Genomic DNA, 16345 nt, shown 5'->3' on the forward strand with positions numbered 1-16345 from the left:
GAATTTTTGAGTTTCCATATCTCAGCTCTGGAAGGGTCTAGAGCCTCCATTTTTGCACTCAGGTTTAAGTCTCATGGCTCTCTATCAGAATCCAGAGTTTTGAGAAGATTGGAGAAACTTAATTTTTCGCCCGAAAAAAAAAAAACGAAAGGGGTACCATTGTCGTTTTTTTTTTTCCGGGTGGAATTTTTGAGTTTCCATATCTCAGCTCTGGAAGGGTCTAGAGCCTCCATTTTTGCACTCAGGTTTAAGTCTCATGGCCCTCTATCAGAATCCAGAGTTTTGAGAAGATTGGAGAAACTTATTTTTTCGCCCAAAAAAAAAAAAAACCAAAGGGGTACCACTGTCGTTTTTTTTTTCCGGGTGGAATTTTTGAGTTTCCATATCTCAGCTCTGGAAGGGTCTAGAGCCTCCATTTTTGCACTCAGGTTTAAGTCTCATGGCCCTCTATCAGAATCCAGAGTTTTGAGAAGATTGGAGAAACTTAATTTTTCGCCCAAAAAAAAAAACCAAAGGGGTACCACTGTCGTTTTTTTTTCCGGGTGGAATTTTTGAGTTTCCATATCTCAGCTCTGGAAGGGTCTAGAGCCTCCATTTTTGCACTCAGGTTTAAGTCTCATGGCCCTCTATCAGAATCCAGAGTTTTGAGAAGATTGAAGACACTTAATTTTTCGCCCGAAAAAAAAAACGAAAGGGGTACCACTGTCGTTTTTTTTTTCCGGGTGGAATTTTTGAGTTTCCATATCTCAGCTCTGGAAGGGTCTAGAGCCTCCATTTTTGCACTCAGGTTTAAGTCTCATGGCCCTCTATCAGAATCCAGAGTTTTGAGAAGATTGGAGAAACTTAATTTTTCGCCCAAAAAAAAAAACCCAAAGGGGTACCACTGTCGTTTTTTTTTCTGGGTGGAATTTTTGAGTTTCCATATCTCAGCTCTGGAAGGGTCTAGAGCCTCCATTTTTGCACTCAGGTTTAAGTCTCATGGCCCTCTATCAGAATCCAGAGTTTTGAGAAGATTGGAGAAACTTAATTTTTCGCCCAAAAAAAAAAAAACGAAAGGGGTACCACTGTCGTTTTTTTTTTCCGGGTGGAATTTTTGAGTTTCCATATCTCAGCTCTGGAAGGGTCTAGAGCCTCCATTTTGCACTCAGGTTTAAGTCTCATGGCCCTCTATCAGAATCCAGAGATTTGAGAAGATTGGAGAAACTTAATTTTTCGCCCGAAAAAAGAAAAAACGAAAGGGGTACCACTGTCGTTTTTTTTTCCGGGTGGAATTTTTGAGTTTCCATATCTCAGCTCTGGAAGGGTCTAGAGCCTCCATTTTTGCACTCAGGTTTAAGTCTCATGGCTCTCTATCAGAATCCAGAGTTTTGAGAAGATTGGAGAAACTTAATTTTTCGTCCGAAAAAAAAAAAAACGAAAGGGGTACCATTGTCGTTTTTTTTTTCCGGGTGGAATTTTTGAGTTTCCATATCTCAGCTCTGGAAGGGTCTAGAGCCTCAATTTTTGCACTCAGGTTTAAGTCTCATTGCCCTCTATTAGAATCCAGAGTTTTGAGAAGATTGGAGAAACTAAATTTTTCTCACAAAAAAAAAAAAACCGAAAGGGGTACCACTGTCGTTTTTTTTTTTCCGGGTGGAATTTTTGAGTTTCCATATCTCAGCTCTGGAAGGGTCTAGAGCCTCCATTTTTGCACTCAGGTTTAAGTCTCATGGCCCTCTATCAGAATCCAGAGTTTTGAGAAGATTGGAGACACTTAATTTTTCGCCCGAAAAAAAAAACGAAAGGGGTACCACTGTCGTTTTTTTTTTCCGGGTGGAATTTTTGAGTTTCCATATCTCAGCTCTGGAAGGGTCTAGAGCCTCCATTTTTGCACTCAGGTTTAAGTCTCATGGCCCTCTATCAGAATCCAGAGTTTTGAGAAGATTGGAGAAACTTAATTTTTCGCCCAAAAAAAAAAAAACCAAAGGGGTACCACTGTCGTTTTTTTTTTCCGGGTGGAATTTTTGAGTTTCCATATCTCAGCTCTGGAAGGGTCTAGAGCCTCCATTTTTGCACTCAGGTTTAAGTCTCATGGCCCTCTATCAGAATCCAGAGTTTTGAGAAGATTGGAGAAACTTAATTTTTCGCCCAAAAAAAAAAACCAAAGGGGTACCACTGTCGTTTTTTTTTTTCCGGGTGGAATTTTTGAGTTTCCATATCTCAGCTCTGGAAGGGTCTAGAGCCTCCATTTTTGCACTCAGGTTTAAGTCTCATGGCCCTCTATCAGAATCCAGAGTTTTGAGAAGATTGGAGACACTTAATTTTTCGCCCGAAAAAAAAAAAACGAAAGGGGTACCACTGTCGTTTTTTTTTTCCGGGTGGAATTTTTGAGTTTCCATATCTCAGCTCTGGAAGGGTCTAGAGCCTCCATTTTTGCACTCAGATTTAAGTCTCATGGCCCTCTATCAGAATCCAGAGTTTTGAGAAGATTGGAGAAACTTAATTTTTCGCCCGAAAAAAGAAAAAACGAAAGGGGTACCACTGTCGTTTTTTTTCCGGGTGGAATTTTTGAGTTTCCATATCTCAGCTCTGGAAGGGTCTAGAGCCTCCATTTTTGCACTCAGGTTTAAGTCTCATGGCTCTCTATCAGAATCCAGAGTTTTGAGAAGATTGGAGAAACTAAATTTTTCGTCCGAAAAAAAAAAAACGAAAGGGGTACCATTGTCGTTTTTTTTTTCCGGGTGGAATTTTTGAGTTTCCATATCTCAGCTCTGGAAGGGTCTAGAGCCTCAATTTTTGCACTCAGGTTTAAGTCTCATGGCCCTCTATCAGAATCCAGAGTTTTGAGAAGATTGGAGAAACTAAATTTTTCTCACAAAAAAAAAAAACCGAAAGGGGTACCACTGTCGTTTTTTTTTTCCGGGTGGAATTTTTGAGTTTCCATATCTCAGCTCTGGAAGGGTCTAGAGCCTCCATTTTTGCACTCAGGTTTAAGTCTCATGGCCCTCTATCAGAATCCAGAGTTTTGAGAAGATTGGAGAAACTTAATTTTTCGCCCAAAAAAAAAAAAACCAAAGGGGTACCACTGTCGTTTTTTTTTTCCGGGTGGAATTTTTGAGTTTCCATATCTCAGCTCTGGAAGGGTCTAGAGCCTCCATTTTTGCACTCAGGTTTAAGTCTCATGGCCCTCTATCAGAATCCAGAGTTTTGAGAAGATTGGAGAAACTTAATTTTTCACCCAAAAAAAGAAAAAACGAAAGGGGTACCACTGTCGTTTTTTTTTCCGGGTGGAATTTTTGAGTTTCCATATCTCAGCTCTGGAAGGGTCTAGAGCCTCCATTTTTGCACTCAGGTTTAAGTCTCATGGCTCTCTATCAGAATCCAGAGTTTTGAGAAGATTGGAGAAACTTAATTTTTCGCCCGAAAAAAAAAAAACGAAAGGGGTACCATTGTCGTTTTTTTTTTTCCGGGTGGAATTTTTGAGTTTCCATATCTCAGCTCTGGAAGGGTCTAGAGCCTCCATTTTTGCACTCAGGTTTAAGTCTCATGGCCCTCTATCAGAATCCAGAGTTTTGAGAAGATTGGAGAAACTTATTTTTTCGCCCAAAAAAAAAAAAAACCAAAGGGGTACCACTGTCGTTTTTTTTTTCCGGGTGGAATTTTTGAGTTTCCATATCTCAGCTCTGGAAGGGTCTAGAGCCTCCATTTTTGCACTCAGGTTTAAGTCTCATGGCCCTCTATCAGAATCCAGAGTTTTGAGAAGATTGGAGAAACTTAATTTTTCGCCCAAAAAAAAAAACCAAAGGGGTACCACTGTCGTTTTTTTTTTCCGGGTGGAATTTTTGAGTTTCCATATCTCAGCTCTGGAAGGGTCTAGAGCCTCCATTTTTGCACTCAGGTTTAAGTCTCATGGCCCTCTATCAGAATCCAGAGTTTTGAGAAGATTGGAGACACTTAATTTTTCGCCCGAAAAAAAAAACGAAAGGGGTACCACTGTCGTTTTTTTTTTCCGGGTGGAATTTTTGAGTTTCCATATCTCAGCTCTGGAAGGGTCTAGAGCCTCCATTTTTGCACTCAGGTTTAAGTCTCATGGCCCTCTATCAGAATCCAGAGTTTTGAGAAGATTGGAGAAACTTAATTTTTCGCCCAAAAAAAAAAACCCAAAGGGGTACCACTGTCGGTTTTTTTTCTGGGTGGAATTTTTGAGTTTCCATATCTCAGCTCTGGAAGGGTCTAGAGCCTCCATTTTTGCACTCAGGTTTAAGTCTCATGGCCCTCTATCAGAATCCAGAGTTTTGAGAAGATTGGAGAAACTTAATTTTTCGCCCAAAAAAAAAAAACGAAAGGGGTACCACTGTCGTTTTTTTTTTCCGGGTGGAATTTTTGAGTTTCCATATCTCAGCTCTGGAAGGGTCTAGAGCCTCCATTTTGCACTCAGGTTTAAGTCTCATGGCCCTCTATCAGAATCCAGAGTTTTGAGAAGATTGGAGAAACTTAATTTTTCGCCCGAAAAAAGAAAAAACGAAAGGGGTACCACTGTCGTTTTTTTTCCGGGTGGAATTTTTGAGTTTCCATATCTCAGCTCTGGAAGGGTCTAGAGCCTCCATTTTTGCACTCAGGTTTAAGTCTCATGGCCCTCTATCAGAATCCAGAGTTTTGAGAAGATTGGAGAAACTTATTTTTTCGCCCAAAAAAAAAAAAAACCAAAGGGGTACCACTGTCGTTTTTTTTTTCCGGGTGGAATTTTTGAGTTTCCATATCTCAGCTCTGGAAGGGTCTAGAGCCTCCATTTTTGCACTCAGGTTTAAGTCTCATGGCCCTCTATCAGAATCCAGAGTTTTGAGAAGATTGGAGAAACTTAATTTTTCGCCCAAAAAAAAAAACCAAAGGGGTACCACTGTCGTTTTTTTTTTCCGGGTGGAATTTTTGAGTTTCCATATCTCAGCTCTGGAAGGGTCTAGAGCCTCCATTTTTGCACTCAGGTTTAAGTCTCATGGCCCTCTATCAGAATCCAGAGTTTTGAGAAGATTGGAGACACTTAATTTTTCGCCCGAAAAAAAAAAAAACGAAAGGGGTACCACTGTCGTTTTTTTTTTCCGGGTGGAATTTTTGAGTTTCCATATCTCAGCTCTGGAAGGGTCTAGAGCCTCCATTTTTGCACTCAGGTTTAAGTCTCATGGCCCTCTATCAGAATCCAGAGTTTTGAGAAGATTGGAGAAACTTAATTTTTCGCCCCCCCAAAAAAAACCAAAGGGGTACCACTGTCGTTTTTTTTTTCTGGGTGGAATTTTTGAGTTTCCATATCTCAGCTCTGGAAGGGTCTAGAGCCTCCATTTTTGCACTCAGGTTTAAGTCTCATGGCCCTCTATCAGAATCCAGAGTTTTGAGAAGATTGGAGAAACTTAATTTTTCGCCCGAAAAAAAAAAACCGAAAGGGGTACCACTGTCGGTTTTTTTTTCCGGGTGGAATTTTTGAGTTTCCATATCTCAGCTCTGGAAGGGTCTAGAGCCTCCATTTTTGCACTCAGGTTTAAGTCTCATGGCCCTCTATCAGAATCCAGAGTTTTGAGAAGATTGGAGAAACTTAATTTTTCGCCCAAAAAAAAAAAAACCAAAGGGGTACCACTGTCGTTTTTTTTTTCCGGGTGGAATTTTTGAGTTTCCATATCTCAGCTCTGGAAGGGTCTAGAGCCTCCATTTTTGCACTCAGGTTTAAGTCTCATGGCCCTCTATCAGAATCCAGAGTTTTGAGAAGATTGGAGAAACTTAATTTTTCACCCAAAAAAAGAAAAAACGAAAGGGGTACCACTGTCGTTTTTTTTTCCGGGTGGAATTTTTGAGTTTCCATATCTCAGCTCTGGAAGGGTCTAGAGCCTCCATTTTTGCACTCAGGTTTAAGTCTCATGGCTCTCTATCAGAATCCAGAGTTTTGAGAAGATTGGAGAAACTTAATTTTTCGCCCGAAAAAAAAAAAACGAAAGGGGTACCATTGTCGTTTTTTTTTTTCCGGGTGGAATTTTTGAGTTTCCATATCTCAGCTCTGGAAGGGTCTAGAGCCTCCATTTTTGCACTCAGGTTTAAGTCTCATGGCCCTCTATCAGAATCCAGAGTTTTGAGAAGATTGGAGAAACTTATTTTTTCGCCCAAAAAAAAAAAAAACCAAAGGGGTACCACTGTCGTTTTTTTTTCCGGGTGGAATTTTTGAGTTTCCATATCTCAGCTCTGGAAGGGTCTAGAGCCTCCATTTTTGCACTCAGGTTTAAGTCTCATGGCCCTCTATCAGAATCCAGAGTTTTGAGAAGATTGGAGAAACTTAATTTTTCGCCCAAAAAAAAAAACCAAAGGGGTACCACTGTCGTTTTTTTTTCCGGGTGGAATTTTTGAGTTTCCATATCTCAGCTCTGGAAGGGTCTAGAGCCTCCATTTTTGCACTCAGGTTTAAGTCTCATGGCCCTCTATCAGAATCCAGAGTTTTGAGAAGATTGGAGACACTTAATTTTTCGCCCGAAAAAAAAAACGAAAGGTGTACCACTGTCGTTTTTTTTTTCCGGGTGGAATTTTTGAGTTTCCATATCTCAGCTCTGGAAGGGTCTAGAGCCTCCATTTTTGCACTCAGGTTTAAGTCTCATGGCCCTCTATCAGAATCCAGAGTTTTGAGAAGATTGGAGAAACTAAATTTTTCGTCCGAAAAAAAAAAAACGAAAGGGGTACCATTGTCGTTTTTTTTTTCCGGGTGGAATTTTTGAGTTTCCATATCTCAGCTCTGGAAGGGTCTAGAGCCTCAATTTTTGCACTCAGGTTTAAGTCTCATGGCCCTCTATCAGAATCCAGAGTTTTGAGAAGATTGGAGAAACTAAATTTTTCTCACAAAAAAAAAAAACCGAAAGGGGTACCACTGTCGTTTTTTTTTTCCGGGTGGAATTTTTGAGTTTCCATATCTCAGCTCTGGAAGGGTCTAGAGCCTCCATTTTTGCACTCAGGTTTAAGTCTCATGGCCCTCTATCAGAATCCAGAGTTTTGAGAAGATTGGAGAAACTTAATTTTTCACCCGAAAAAAGAAAAAACGAAAGGGGTACCACTGTCGTTTTTTTTTCCGGGTGGAATTTTTGAGTTTCCATATCTCAGCTCTGGAAGGGTCTAGAGCCTCCATTTTTGCACTCAGGTTTAAGTCTCATGGCCCTCTATCAGAATCCAGAGTTTTGAGAAGATTGGAGAAACTTAATTTTTCGCCCAAAAAAAAAAAACCAAAGGGGTACCACTGTCGTTTTTTTTTTCCGTGTGGAATTTTTGAGTTTCCATATCTCAGCTCTGGAAGGGTCTAGAGCCTCCATTTTTGCACTCAGGTTTAAGTCTCATGGCCCTCTATCAGAATCCAGAGTTTTGAGAAGATTGGAGAAACTTAATTTTTCGCCCAAAAAAACAAAAAAACAAAGGGGTACCACTGTCGTTTTTTTTTTCCGGTTGGAATTTTTGAGTTTCCATATCTCAGCTCTGGAAGGGTCTAGAGCCTCCATTTTTGCACTCAGGTTTAAGTCTCATGGCCCTCTATCAGAATCCAGAGTTTTGAGAAGATTGGAGAAACTTAATTTTTCGCCAAAAAAAAAAAAAAAACCAAAGGGGTACCACTGTCGTTTTTTTTTTTTGGGTAGAATTTTTGAGTTTCCATATCTCAGCTCTGGAAGGGTCTAGAGACTCCATTTTTGCACTCAGGTTTAAGTCTCATGGCCCTCTATCAGAATCCAGAGTTTTGAGAAGATTGGAGAAACTTAATTTTTCGCCCAAAAAAAAAAAAAACCAAAGGGGTACCACTGTCGTTTTTTTTTTCCGGGTGGAATTTTTGAGTTTCCATATCTCAGCTCTGGAAGGGTCTAGAGCCTCCATTTTTGCACTCAGGTTTAAGTCTCATGGCCCTCTATCAGAATCCAGAGTTTTGAGAAGATTGGAGAAACTTAATTTTTCGCCCAAAAAAAAAAAAACGAAAGGGATACCACTGTCGTTTTTTTTTCTGGGTGGAATTTTTGAGTTTCCATATCTCAGCTCTGGAAGGGTCTAGAGCCTCCATTTTTGCACTCAGGTTTAAGTCTCATGGCCCTCTATCAGAATCCAGAGTTTTGAGAAGATTGGATAAACTTAATTTTTCGCCCGAAAAAAAAAAAAACGAAAGGGGTACCACTGTCGTTTTTTTTTTTCCGGGTGGAATTTTTGAGTTTCCATATCTCAGCTCTGGAAGGGTCTAGAGCCTCCATTTTGCACTCAGGTTTAAGTCTCATGGCCCTCTATCAGAATCCAGAGTTTTGAGAAGATTGGAGAAACTTAATTTTTCGCCCGAAAAAAGAAAAAACGAAAGGGGTACCACTGTCGTTTTTTTTCCGTGTGGAATTTTTGAGTTTCCATATCTCAGCTCTGGAAGGGTCTAGAGCCTCAATTTTTGCACTCAGGTTTAAGTCTCATGGCTCTCTATCAGAATCCAGAGTTTTGAGAAGATTGGAGAAACTAAATTTTTCGTCTGAAAAAAAAAAAAACGAAAGGGGTACCATTGTCGTTTTTTTTTTCCGGGTGGAATTTTTGAGTTTCCATATCTCAGCTCTGGAAGGGTCTAGAGCCTCAATTTTTGCACTCAGGTTTAAGTCTCATGGCCCTCTATCAGAATCCAGAGTTTTGAGAAGATTGGAGAAACTAAATTTTTCTCACAAAAAAAAAAAAAACCGAAAGGGGTACCACTGTCGTTTTTTTTTTCCGGGTGGAATTTTTGAGTTTCCATATCTCAGCTCTGGAAGGGTCTAGAGCCTCCATTTTTGCACTCAGGTTTAAGTCTCATGGCCCTCTATCAGAATCCAGAGTTTTGAGAAGATTGGAGAAACTAAATTTTTCTCACAAAAAAAAAACCGAAAGGGGTACCACTGTCGTTTTTTTTTTCCGGGTGGAATTTTTGAGTTTCCATATCTCAGCTCTGGAAGGGTCTAGAGCCTCCATTTTGCACTCAGGTTTAAGTCTCATGGCCCTCTATCAGAATCCAGAGTTTTGAGAAGATTGGAGAAACTTAATTTTTCGCCCCCAAAAAAAAAACCAAAGGGGTACCACTGTCGTTTTTTTTTTCCGTGTGGAATTTTTGAGTTTCCATATCTCAGCTCTGGAAGGGTCTAGAGCCTCCATTTTTGCACTCAGGTTTAAGTCTCATGGCCCTCTATCAGAATCCAGAGTTTTGAGAAGATTGGAGAAACTTAATTTTTCGCCCAAAAAAAAAAAAACCAAAGGGGTACCACTGTCGTTTTTTTTTTCCGGGTGGAATTTTTGAGTTTCCATATCTCAGCTCTGGAAGGGTCTAGAGCCTCCATTTTTGCACTCAGGTTTAAGTCTCATGGCCCTCTATCAGAATCCAGAGTTTTGAGAAGATTGGAGACACTTAATTTTTCGCCCGAAAAAAAAAAACGAAAGGGGTACCACTGTCGTTTTTTTTTTCCGGGTGGAATTTTTGAGTTTCCATATCTCAGCTCTGGAAGGGTCTAGAGCCTCCATTTTTGCACTCAGGTTTAAGTCTCATGGCCCTCTATCAGAATCCAGAGTTTTGAGAAGATTGGAGACACTTAATTTTTCGCCCGAAAAAAAAACCGAAAGGGGTACCACTGTCGTTTTTTTTTCCCGGGTGGAATTTTTGAGTTTCCATATCTCAGCTCTGGAAGGGTCTAGAGCCTCCATTTTTGCACTCAGGTTTAAGTCACATGGCCCTCTATCAGAATCCAGAGTTTTGAGAAGATTGGAGAAACTTAATTTTTCGCCCGAAAAAAAAAAACGAAAGGGGTACCATTGTCGTTTTTTTTTTCCGGGTGGAATTTTTGAGTTTCCATATCTCAGCTCTGGAAGGGTCTAGAGCCTCCATTTTTGCACTCAGGTTTAAGTATCATGGCCCTCTATCAGAATCCAGAGTTTTGAGAAGATTGGAGAAACTTAATTTTTCGCCCAAAAAAAAAAAAACCAAAGGGGTACCACTGTCGTTTTTTTTTTCCGGGTGGAATTTTTGAGTTTCCATATCTCAGCTCTGGAAGGGTCTAGAGCCTCCATTTTTGCACTCAGGTTTAAGTCTCATGGCCCTCTATCAGAATCCAGAGTTTTGAGAAGATTGGAGAAACTTAATTTTTCGCCCAAAAAAAAAAAAAACCAAAGGGGTACCACTGTCGTTTTTTTTTTTCCGGGTGGAATTTTTGAGTTTCCATATCTCAGCTCTGGAAGGGTCTAGAGCCTCCATTTTTGCACTCAGGTTTAAGTCTCATGGCCCTCTATCAGAATCCAGAGTTTTGAGAAGATTGGAGACACTTAATTTTTCGCCCGAAAAAAAAAAACGAAAGGGGTACCACTGTCGTTTTTTTTTTCCGGGTGGAATTTTTGAGTTTCCATATCTCAGCTCTGGAAGGGTCTAGAGCCTCCATTTTTGCACTCAGGTTTAAGTCTCATGGCCCTCTATCAGAATCCAGAGTTTTGAGAAGATTGGAGAAACTTAATTTTTCGCCCAAAAAAAAAAAACCAAAGGGGTACCACTGTCGTTTTTTTTTTCTGGGTGGAATTTTTGAGTTTCCATATCTCAGCTCTGGAAGGGTCTAGAGCCTCCATTTTTGCACTCAGGTTTAAGTCTCATGGCCCTCTATCAGAATCCAGAGTTTTGAGAAGATTGGAGAAACTTAATTTTTCGCCCAAAAAAAAAAAAACCAAAGGGGTACCACTGTCGTTTTTTTTTTCCGGGTGGAATTTTTGAGTTTCCATATCTCAGCTCTGGAAGGGTCTAGAGCCTCCATTTTTGCACTCAGGTTTAAGTCTCATGGCCCTCTACCAGAATCCAGAGTTTTGAGAAGATTGGAGAAACTTAATTTTTCCCCCGAAAAAAAAAACGAAAGGGGTACCACTGTCGTTTTTTTTTTCCGGGTGGAATTTTTGAGTTTCCATATCTCAGCTCTGGAAGGGTCTAGAGCCTCCATTTTTGCACTCAGGTTTAAGTCTCATGGCCCTCTATCAGAATCCAGAGTTTTGAGAAGATTGGAGAAACTTAATTTTTCGCCCAAAAAAAAAAAACCAAAGGGGTACCACTGTCGTTTTTTTTTTTCCGGGTGGAATTTTTAAATGTTTCCATATCTCAGCTCTGGAAGGGTCTAGAGCCTCCATTTTTGCACTCAGGTTTAAGTCTCATGGCCCTCTATCAGAATCCAGAGTTTTGAGAAGATTGGAGACACTTAATTTTTCGCCCGAAAAAAAAAAAAAACGAAAGGGGTACCACTGTCGTTTTTTTTTTCCGGGTGGAATTTTTGAGTTTCCATATCTCAGCTCTGGAAGGGTCTAGAGCCTCCATTTTTGCACTCAGGTTTAAGTCTCATGGCCCTCTATCAGAATCCAGAGTTTTGAGAAGATTGGAGAAACTTAATTTTTCGCCCCCAAAAAAAAAACCAAAGGGGTACCACTGTCGTTTTTTTTTTCTGGGTGGAATTTTTGAGTTTCCATATCTCAGCTCTGGAAGGGTCTAGAGCCTCCATTTTTGCACTCAGGTTTAAGTCTCATGGCCCTCTATCAGAATCCAGAGTTTTGAGAAGATTGGAGACACTTAATTTTTCGCCCGAAAAAAAAAAACGAAAGGGGTACCACTGTCGTTTTTTTTTTCCGGGTGGAATTTTGAGTTTCCATATCTCAGCTCTGGAAGGGTCTAGAGCCTCCATTTTTGCACTCAGGTTTAAGTCTCATGGCCCTCTATCAGAATCCAGAGTTTTGAGAAGATTGGAGAAACTTAATTTTTCGCCCAAAAAAAAAAAACCAAAGGGGTACCACTGTCGTTTTTTTTTTCCGGGTGGAATTTTTGAGTTTCCATATCTCAGCTCTGGAAGGGTCTAGAGCCTCCATTTTTGCACTCAGGTTTAAGTCTCATGGCCCTCTATCAGAATCCAGAGTTTTGAGAAGATTGGAGAAACTTAATTTTTCGCCCAAAAAAACAAAAAAACAAAGGGGTACCACTGTCGTTTTTTTTTTTCCGGGTGGAATTTTTGAGTTTCCATATCTCAGCTCTGGAAGGGTCTAGAGCCTCCATTTTTGCACTCAGGTTTAAGTCTCATGGCCCTCTATCAGAATCTAGAGTTTTGAGAAGATTGAAGGAACTTAATTTTTCGCCCAAAAAAAAAAACCGAAAGGGGTACCACTGTCGTTTTTTTTTTCCGGGTGGAATTTTTGAGTTTCCATATCTCAGCTCTGGAAGGGTCTAGAGCCTCCATTTTTGCACTCAGGTTTAAGTCTCATGGCCCTCTATCAGAATCCAGAGTTTTGAGAAGATTGGAGAAACTTAATTTTTCGCCAAAAAAAAAAAAAAACCAAAGGGGTACCACTGTCGTTTTTTTTTTTTGGGTAGAATTTTTGAGTTTCCATATCTCAGCTCTGGAAGGGTCTAGAGCCTCCATTTTTGCACTCAGGTTTAAGTCTCATGGCCCTCTATCAGAATCCAGAGTTTTGAGAAGATTGGAGAAACTTAATTTTTCGCCCAAAAAAAAAAAAATCCAAAGGGGTACCACTGTCGTTTTTTTTTTCCGGGTGGAATTTTTGAGTTTCCATATCTCAGCTCTGGAAGGGTCTAGAGCCTCCATTTTTGCACTCAGGTTTAAGTCTCATGGCCCTCTATCAGAATCCAGAGTTTTGAGAAGATTGGAGACACTTAATTTTTCGCCCGAAAAAAAAAAAACGAAAGGGGTACCACTGTCGTTTTTTTTTTCAGGGTGGAATTTTTGAGTTTCCATATCTCAGCTCTGGAAGGGTCTAGAGCCTCCATTTTTGCACTCAGGTTTAAGTCTCATGGCCCTCTATCAGAATCCAGAGTTTTGAGAAGATTGGAGAAACTTAATTTTTCGCCCAAAAAAAAAAAAACGAAAGGGATACCACTGTCGTTTTTTTTTCTGGGTGGAATTTTTGAGTTTCCATATCTCAGCTCTGGAAGGGTCTAGAGCCTCCATTTTTGCACTCAGGTTTAAGTCTCATGGCCCTCTATCAGAATCCAGAGTTTTGAGAAGATTGGAGAAACTTAATTTTTCGCCCGAAAAAAAAAAAAACGAAAGGGGTACCACTGTCGTTTTTTTTTTTCCGGGTGGAATTTTTGAGTTTCCATATCTCAGCTCTGGAAGGGTCTAGAGCCTCCATTTTGCACTCAGGTTTAAGTCTCATGGCCCTCTATCAGAATCCAGAGTTTTGAGAAGATTGGAGAAACTTAATTTTTCGCCCGAAAAAAGAAAAAACGAAAGGGGTACCACTGTCGTTTTTTTTCCGGGTGGAATTTTTGAGTTTCCATATCTCAGCTCTGGAAGGGTCTAGAGCCTCCATTTTTGCACTCAGGTTTAAGTCTCATGGCTCTCTATCAGAATCCAGAGTTTTGAGAAGATTGGAGAAACTAAATTTTTCGTCTGAAAAAAAAAAAACGAAAGGGGTACCATTGTCGTTTTTTTTTTCCGGGTGGAATTTTTGAGTTTCCATATCTCAGCTCTGGAAGGGTCTAGAGCCTCAATTTTTGCACTCAGGTTTAAGTCTCATGGCCCTCTATCAGAATCCAGAGTTTTGAGAAGATTGGAGAAACTAAATTTTTCTCACAAAAAAAAAAAAAAAACCGAAAGGGGTACCACTGTCGTTTTTTTTTTCCGGGTGGAATTTTTGAGTTTCCATATCTCAGCTCTGGAAGGGTCTAGAGCCTCCATTTTTGCACTCAGGTTTAAGTCTCATGGCCCTCTATCAGAATCCAGAGTTTTGAGAAGATTGGAGAAACTAAATTTTTCTCACAAAAAAAAAAAACCGAAAGGGGTACCACTGTCGTTTTTTTTTTCCGGGTGGAATTTTTGAGTTTCCATATCTCAGCTCTGGAAGGGTCTAGAGCCTCCATTTTGCACTCAGGTTTAAGTCTCATGGCCCTCTATCAGAATCCAGAGTTTTGAGAAGATTGGAGAAACTTAATTTTTCGCCCCAAAAAAAAAAACCAAAGGGGTACCACTGTCGTTTTTTTTTTCCGTGTGGAATTTTTGAGTTTCCATATCTCAGCTCTGGAAGGGTCTAGAGCCTCCATTTTTGCACTCAGGTTTAAGTCTCATGGCCCTCTATCAGAATCCAGAGTTTTGAGAAGATTGGAGAAACTTAATTTTTCGCCCAAAAAAACAAAAAAACAAAGGGGTACCACTGTCGTTTTTTTTTTCCGGTTGGAATTTTTGAGTTTCCATATCTCAGCTCTGGAAGGGTCTAGAGCCTCCATTTTTGCACTCAGGTTTAAGTCTCATGGCCCTCTATCAGAATCCAGAGTTTTGAGAAGATTGGAGAAACTTAATTTTTCGCCAAAAAAAAAAAAAAAACCAAAGGGGTACCACTGTCGTTTTTTTTTTTTGGGTAGAATTTTTGAGTTTCCATATCTCAGCTCTGGAAGGGTCTAGAGACTCCATTTTTGCACTCAGGTTTAAGTCTCATGGCCCTCTATCAGAATCCAGAGTTTTGAGAAGATTGGAGAAACTTAATTTTTCGCCCAAAAAAAAAAAAAACCAAAGGGGTACCACTGTCGTTTTTTTTTTCCGGGTGGAATTTTTGAGTTTCCATATCTCAGCTCTGGAAGGGTCTAGAGCCTCCATTTTTGCACTCAGGTTTAAGTCTCATGGCCCTCTATCAGAATCCAGAGTTTTGAGAAGATTGGAGAAACTTAATTTTTCGCCCAAAAAAAAAAAAACGAAAGGGATACCACTGTCGTTTTTTTTTCTGGGTGGAATTTTTGAGTTTCCATATCTCAGCTCTGGAAGGGTCTAGAGCCTCCATTTTTGCACTCAGGTTTAAGTCTCATGGCCCTCTATCAGAATCCAGAGTTTTGAGAAGATTGGATAAACTTAATTTTTCGCCCGAAAAAAAAAAAAACGAAAGGGGTACCACTGTCGTTTTTTTTTTTCCGGGTGGAATTTTTGAGTTTCCATATCTCAGCTCTGGAAGGGTCTAGAGCCTCCATTTTGCACTCAGGTTTAAGTCTCATGGCCCTCTATCAGAATCCAGAGTTTTGAGAAGATTGGAGAAACTTAATTTTTCGCCCGAAAAAAGAAAAAACGAAAGGGGTACCACTGTCGTTTTTTTTCCGTGTGGAATTTTTGAGTTTCCATATCTCAGCTCTGGAAGGGTCTAGAGCCTCAATTTTTGCACTCAGGTTTAAGTCTCATGGCTCTCTATCAGAATCCAGAGTTTTGAGAAGATTGGAGAAACTAAATTTTTCGTCTGAAAAAAAAAAAAACGAAAGGGGTACCATTGTCGTTTTTTTTTTCCGGGTGGAATTTTTGAGTTTCCATATCTCAGCTCTGGAAGGGTCTAGAGCCTCAATTTTTGCACTCAGGTTTAAGTCTCATGGCCCTCTATCAGAATCCAGAGTTTTGAGAAGATTGGAGAAACTAAATTTTTCTCACAAAAAAAAAAAAAACCGAAAGGGGTACCACTGTCGTTTTTTTTTTCCGGGTGGAATTTTTGAGTTTCCATATCTCAGCTCTGGAAGGGTCTAGAGCCTCCATTTTTGCACTCAGGTTTAAGTCTCATGGCCCTCTATCAGAATCCAGAGTTTTGAGAAGATTGGAGAAACTAAATTTTTCTCACAAAAAAAAAACCGAAAGGGGTACCACTGTCGTTTTTTTTTTCCGGGTGGAATTTTTGAGTTTCCATATCTCAGCTCTGGAAGGGTCTAGAGCCTCCATTTTGCACTCAGGTTTAAGTCTCATGGCCCTCTATCAGAATCCAGAGTTTTGAGAAGATTGGAGAAACTTAATTTTTCGCCCCCAAAAAAAAAACCAAAGGGGTACCACTGTCGTTTTTTTTTTCCGTGTGGAATTTTTGAGTTTCCATATCTCAGCTCTGGAAGGGTCTAGAGCCTCCATTTTTGCACTCAGGTTTAAGTCTCATGGCCCTCTATCAGAATCCAGAGTTTTGAGAAGATTGGAGAAACTTAATTTTTCGCCCAAAAAAAAAAAAACCAAAGGGGTACCACTGTCGTTTTTTTTTTCCGGGTGGAATTTTTGAGTTTCCATATCTCAGCTCTGGAAGGGTCTAGAGCCTCCATTTTTGCACTCAGGTTTAAGTCTCATGGCCCTCTATCAGAATCCAGAGTTTTGAGAAGATTGGAGACACTTAATTTTTCGCCCGAAAAAAAAAAACGAAAGGGGTACCACTGTCGTTTTTTTTTTCCGGGTGGAATTTTTGAGTTTCCATATCTCAGCTCTGGAAGGGTCTAGAGCCTCCATTTTTGCACTCAGGTTTAAGTCTCATGGCCCTCTATCAGAATCCAGAGTTTTGAGAAGATTGGAGACACTTAATTTTTCGCCCGAAAAAAAAACCGAAAGGGGTACCACTGTCGTTT

Source organism: Pimephales promelas, chromosome 12, assembly GCF_988280905.1.
Source record: "Pimephales promelas chromosome 12, fPimPro1.hap1.1, whole genome shotgun sequence".
In the NCBI taxonomy this organism is placed as follows: Eukaryota; Metazoa; Chordata; class Actinopteri; order Cypriniformes; family Leuciscidae; genus Pimephales; species Pimephales promelas.